The sequence below is a fragment of the Sus scrofa genome, chromosome 3 (genome assembly GCF_054392235.1).
Source record: "Sus scrofa isolate SSC_HxYL_T2T_F1_AM1 chromosome 3, Sscrofa_HxYL_maternal_Yorkshire_Landrace_v2.0, whole genome shotgun sequence".
Lineage (NCBI taxonomy): Eukaryota > Metazoa > Chordata > Mammalia > Artiodactyla > Suidae > Sus > Sus scrofa.
In genome coordinates, this window is record NC_139385.1 from 145,060,775 (window position 1) to 145,066,774 (window position 6,000).

The following is a 6,000-nucleotide window of genomic DNA, read 5'->3' on the forward strand; positions in this document are numbered from 1 at the left end:
AACTGGACCAATATGCATCCATAGTGCTACTGTGTTATTATGGTTTATTCTCCTCCTTTTTGTCCTGAAGTATATTTCTGTGTAGTTACGAACAATGCCTTTTATTTTTCTCGGGCCTGTGGGCACTCCAGTTCATTTCCCTGAATTGATTATCAGCCAAAAAAAGGTAAATCTTCATTGGTATGACTTTTATCCCACTTTCTAGTCCTCAGTAGACAAAGTTAAATATCTCAGTTTTTTTTTTTCCAGAATAGGAAAATCTAAAAAAGTGTAATGGTTTACTGAAATTGAAGGCAGATATATATGTTTATACAAAGGTGTTCTCAATCTCAAGCAATAGGCTCAAATTTACTGATGAGAGATGTTCATGGAAAAACAGACATGGAGTTCCCACCATGGCAGAGCAAAGCAATCCAGCTAGGATCCATGAGGATTCAGGTTTGATCCCTTGCCTCACTCAGTGGGTTAAAGGATCCAGCATTGTGGTGAGCTGTGGTGTAGGTCACAGATGCATCTTGGATCCCACATAGCTGCGGCTGTGGCGTAGGCTGGCCACTGAAGTTCCAATTCTACCTCTAGTCTGGGAATTTCCATATGCTGTGGTTGCAGCCCCAGAAAGCAAAAACAAAAAACAAACAAACAAACAAAAAATTGACACAATTAGACTGAGCCTGCTTCAAATCCAAGTATCACTTTATAAATTTCCTGTATATATTGTATTTTCGTTACAAATGATCAAGCCCTCTCCCTTGTCCCATTCAGTCTCTTTAGCCAATTGCAGGCTTTCATCCTGGTGTCTGCTTGATCCCACTCACTTCTCAGTGTACATTGAAGCTGGACATCTCCTCTTCTAAGCTGAAACTTACAAGCACTACTGTGAGGATATTTTATGGAGGAAACTCTGAGATTGAGTTTGCAAATGCAATAACAGTGAGCAGTCACTTTGGGTAACCATGCAGGCTGTCAGGACCTCAAGAGCTTCCATAGTGAGGTATCCTGGCCCCCGCTATGCTGTGGTCCATTGGCACGTCCTGCACAAATCTGACTAGCTATGGTGATTACGATGAGCCGTCCGTAGGTAAAAAATGGAAGCTTACTGAGATGAAGCAGCTGGCCATGGTCACATGGCTTATTGACCCAAAGAACAACGTTTGGATCCAGGCCCTAGCATCCCAGATTGTGGATGCTCAACCATAGTCATGAACTGCTCCTAGGTCCAAAAGGATAAATGCAAATTAGCTTTCACGGAAAAGGAGAGTTGCATTTGAGGCAAGGAGAGTAACACTTAGAAAGGCTGAAAGGCATGGAGTCCTTTATCACATGACAAGTATAAGTAGAAGCCAGTGGGTGAAGCGGCCCCCAAACAAAAGTTATCTGAATGGACACCGACACTGCTCTGACTCTCAGGATGAGACTAAAACCTGCCATGGGCAGTATGTGTTTGAATGCATATGTGTGTGTGCATGTGTACGTGTGTGTGTGCGCGTGTGTGTGTGTGTACCCACGCGTGGATGTGCACTGAGGGCAGAGTGTACTGAACTGAGAAATGGGATGAGGCAGGATCCCAGCTGCTGAGTCCACCTGACTTCTCCCACTGGGCCAGTTGCAGGATCATCCACCATCTCAGGAAACAAGCATTTTATGGAGGACCATTTCTGATAGATTCTCAATGAATAATCCATGCAGGCTTTATCTTTTCTTCATCCACATCCCTGTCCCCACCTTCCTGCAAGGTCAAGGAGGAGAGTAAAATAAATGTGCACAATTAGGAGATGGCCCCTTAGTAACTCTCCAAGAGAGTCCCTGAAAAGCCCTAGTGTTACCATAGCCCAAGCAAGTAAAATTGCTGGGTCAGTGAGAATAAGCTCTCTCTCTCTCCTACAACTAAAGTTCTCAACCAGCCCCACAGCACTCTGGTTCTGGAATGCCAAGGTCTTCCTGTAGCTCCAGCTTTATGCACGTTCTCTTGACATAAGCAAAGAAATTCTCTTGAACCCAGAGATCCTCGCTCAGGTTTCTGCAAATCAGTCAGTCTGAACAGGCCTGTACAAGTCCAGACTAGATCCAAGTAATTAATGGGAGGCAGGTAAAATAATTTAGGAAATATTGGCAGTGGTGCCTCAGGGGACATGTTGAAGGTTGACGATTGGGAGATAAAGGGCTCCTGGACCTCAAGGACCTCAGCTGGCCACATTACTACTTAATCTGCTAATCTCTAGGTAAAGTTTTGAGGCTAGTACCCCACTTCCATGGAAATACTGTGTATATATGTATAAACAGGGTCTGCACTGTGGTGAAATTTAAGGACTCTTAGCGCCTTTGTGGTGTATATTTTCCACTTTCCTAAGTTGGGCACAGGCAATGGAGTCTCCATTTGAATCCATTGCGTGGGGCTTAAAGCACGCTGATGAACCAAAATGCAGGTGTAGTATTTAACAGTACTGGGCATATAGACTTTCAGTTTTCAAAGTCTATATGGGAAATACTCTGATTTGGCTAAGTTGTTATTCATAGTGGCAGATTACATCACAGCAGGCGACCAGCCAGGCTGGTTTGCCCAGAACTGTCCCCAGTATCTGGGATGATTGGTCATCCAGAAGGACAGCTAGTATTGCTCTCGAAACACTGTGGGATTAAATCTATAAATTTCCTCTCTATCTGCTCTCTTTGGTAATTTGGCAATTTTTTATTGAAGAAGCTGTGTTTATTTTGCTGATTCATCTTAGTTTAAAACAGAATTCCACAAAGAAAGAAAGAGGAAAACAGAAGCTAGAAGTTTTTAAAAGAATAATCAGTGGACCCTAAAACAGCATAGTATCTTTGGAATACAGTCTGGTAGTCTCTCAAAAAGTCAAACAGAATCATCATTCAACCCACCAGTTCTACTCCCAAGTATATTCGGGAGGGAATTAAAAACATGTTCACACAAAAACTCATACAGAAATGTGCACAGCAATATTACGCATGATAGCTCCAAAGTAGAAACAGCCCAAATGTCTATTTATGAATGGATAAATAAACTGTGCTATATCCATATAACCCAAATTAAGGAATGTCATTCAACCACAAAAAAGAATGAAATAGTGATCCATGCTGTAACAAGGATGAACTCTGAGAACACAATGCTAAGTGAAAGAGGCCAGACACAAAGGGCACATACTGCACAATTCCATTTATAGAAATGTCCAGAATAGGCAAACCTATGGAGATACAAAGTAATGGGTTGCAGCCAGAGGCTGGGAGAAGGAAGTGATGGGGAGTTGTTGCTACTGTATTAGGAATCTCTCTGTGGGTTGATAACAATGCTCTGGAATTAAATGGTGGTTTAAGTCACCATTTAATTGTGCAACCTTGTGGATATACTAAAAGCCACTGAATTACACACGGTTAAAAGAGAGCATGGTATATGAAGTCCATCTCAGTTTAAAAATCAAGAATGTTTATCATAAAGGAAGTTTATGAGTTTCCAGATTAAAAAGATCTATTGGGTACCTTTCGGAATACAGTTAAAGGGTCCATACTGAAGTACATCATTGTGATATCTGAGAACATTAGGGATGAAGATGTGAAAGCTTGCAGGGAGGCAGAAGAAAAATGTTGTCTGCAAAGAATCCAGAGTCAGGATTTCATTTAGATTTTCCATAGCAAGGAAAAAAAAAGAGTTCCCATCATGACTCAGTGGCTAGCAAACCCAACTGGAATCTGTGAGGACTCGGGTTCGATCCCTGGCCTCGCAGATTGGGGATCCAGCATTGCCGTGATCTGTGGTGTAGGTTGCAGACGTGGCTTGGATCCCACACTGCTGTGGCTGTGGCCGTAGCAGCTACAGCTCTGATTGGACCCCTAGCCTGGGAACCTCCATGTGCCACAAGTGTGGCCCTAAGAAGACAAAAAACAAAAAAACCAAGAAAAAAACCAAAAACCAAAAAACAAAACCAGATTTTCCATAGCAACTCTCAATGTTACAAGAACGTGTAACTGGTCTCAGTTTCTGTAAAAGAATTTCTGTTTCTTCAGGAACAGAAGAAACATCAATCCAGTGTGAGAATGGAGTAAAAGCGTTCTTGAAGATGCCCAGCATCAAAAGCTTTATCCTTTCTCAGGAAGCTGGTAGATGATAGGACCCCTTTAAAAAATAATAACCTAAGGAAAGAAGACTCTGAGTTCCACCAACAGGTGATCCATGCAATAGAGAGGTAGGGCATTACCAAGACAAACGCATACATCTTTGAAGGAGTCATAGGTAGGAAGGAGAAGTTCCAGTTGGAAGGGCACATGCAAAGCACAGAGAGAACAGCCATGGCGTTTCACAAGCTTGGTGGCACACACACTTTAGTGTACATCACAATTACTATGATCTGGATAAAATGCGTATTCCCGGGTCTGCACAGAGCTTTTTAGTTTGGTAAGTCTGGATTGGAATCTAATTCTGATGCAGATGATATAATAACAATTAACTACTCCAAATTTGCATGTCTTATATATTATTTGTGAAATAGGCAATTGGATGCCAATGATTTTTTCAAAAGAATCATTATTTAGAAAACAGATAAAACTGGAGCGATGCTAACTGAAGGGGGCTGGGAGTGCAGCCCACCCCTTACCTCCAGCCCTCAACCAAGGCCACGCCCCTTCAGATTGAAACAGTAGTGCTTCCACTGTGCACATGGCTCCACCTGTGGCTGGGGAGAGTTACACCCAAAAGTTAAAGATGTGTTGGGCAAGACTTTTGGCAGTGGGCCAGGCAAGGAGGAGACTCCGGAAACCCACACATGTGCTGTTGCTGCAGAACCACCTGCCTTGGTGTGTAGACGCATTGCATTCCAAAGCCCACAAACCCCAGAAAACAAAGTTCTTTATGGTGCTGACTCTGTAACTGGTGGTTTTGCATAAGTGGTGTGGAAACATACTGTCATAAATTCACCCAAAGAAACCTGGGCAGTTTCTCAGCTGTGGGGCATGTTGTTTGCAGACGTGTGGATTATTGTAAGTAAACTCAGGCGCCAAGGTGCACAACTGGAAGGGACACTCTGTGAATCCCCACGTTTGAGGCATCTGTGCTCAATCCAGATAATAATGCAAAAATCAGAAACAGAGCCATGTCCATTGTGCCATGGTGTCAACCATTCACGGTACACTCTGCTCCAGGTTTGTCACCACTTCTGCGACAGGAGGCAAAGAAATGAGGTGTTAACTGCGCTACTTACTGCCCACACCAGCTGGCAAATTCTAGGTCTATAAAACTGAGGCAGGAGATTTTGATGATTAGTTTGGATGAGGATTGGAAGGAGAGTTCATTTCTAATTACTGGTGTGTAACAGGAGACATTAAATTTTGAAATGCGGTGATTTTTTCCTCTCACAAAAAGTTTCTTTAAAAAAGCTCTCTCAGGAGTTCCCATCGTGGCACAGTGGAAATGAATCCAACCAGGAACCATTAGGATGCGGGTTCGATCCCTGGCCTGGCTCCATAGGTTAAGGATCCGGTGTTGCCATGAGCTGTGGTATAGGTCGCAGATGTGGCTCAGATCCTGTGTTGCTGTGGCTGTGGTGTAGGCCGGCAGCTGTAGCTCTGATTCGACCCCTAGCCTGGGAACATCCATGTGCCATGGGCGTGGCCCTAAAAAGGAAAAAAAAAATTTAAATAAAAACAAAAATCCCTCTCATCTTATACGGCACTGAATTAGCTATGATCCTGAAAATTTGAGAGAATTTTGAAAATGAACTCTGTGAACCAGTATCCTCCAAAGTGACTTAGGTAAATAATGTCATATTCTGCATTAGAGCAAAACCACTGCTTAAGTGGGCAAGGTTCCTGTCTGCAGGTGAGTGAAGAGAACGGCCATCTGGACAGGCTCTGAAGAGAGGAGCTGGCTGGAGGCCTAGAGGGCGTGCAGATGCACTTCTAACCCACCGTGGTGGCGTCCTTGAAATCCACAAACCACAGGAGGGTCCCTGGCGTTTGTATCTGAGATTAAACACGTGAGTCATCACTCTTGAT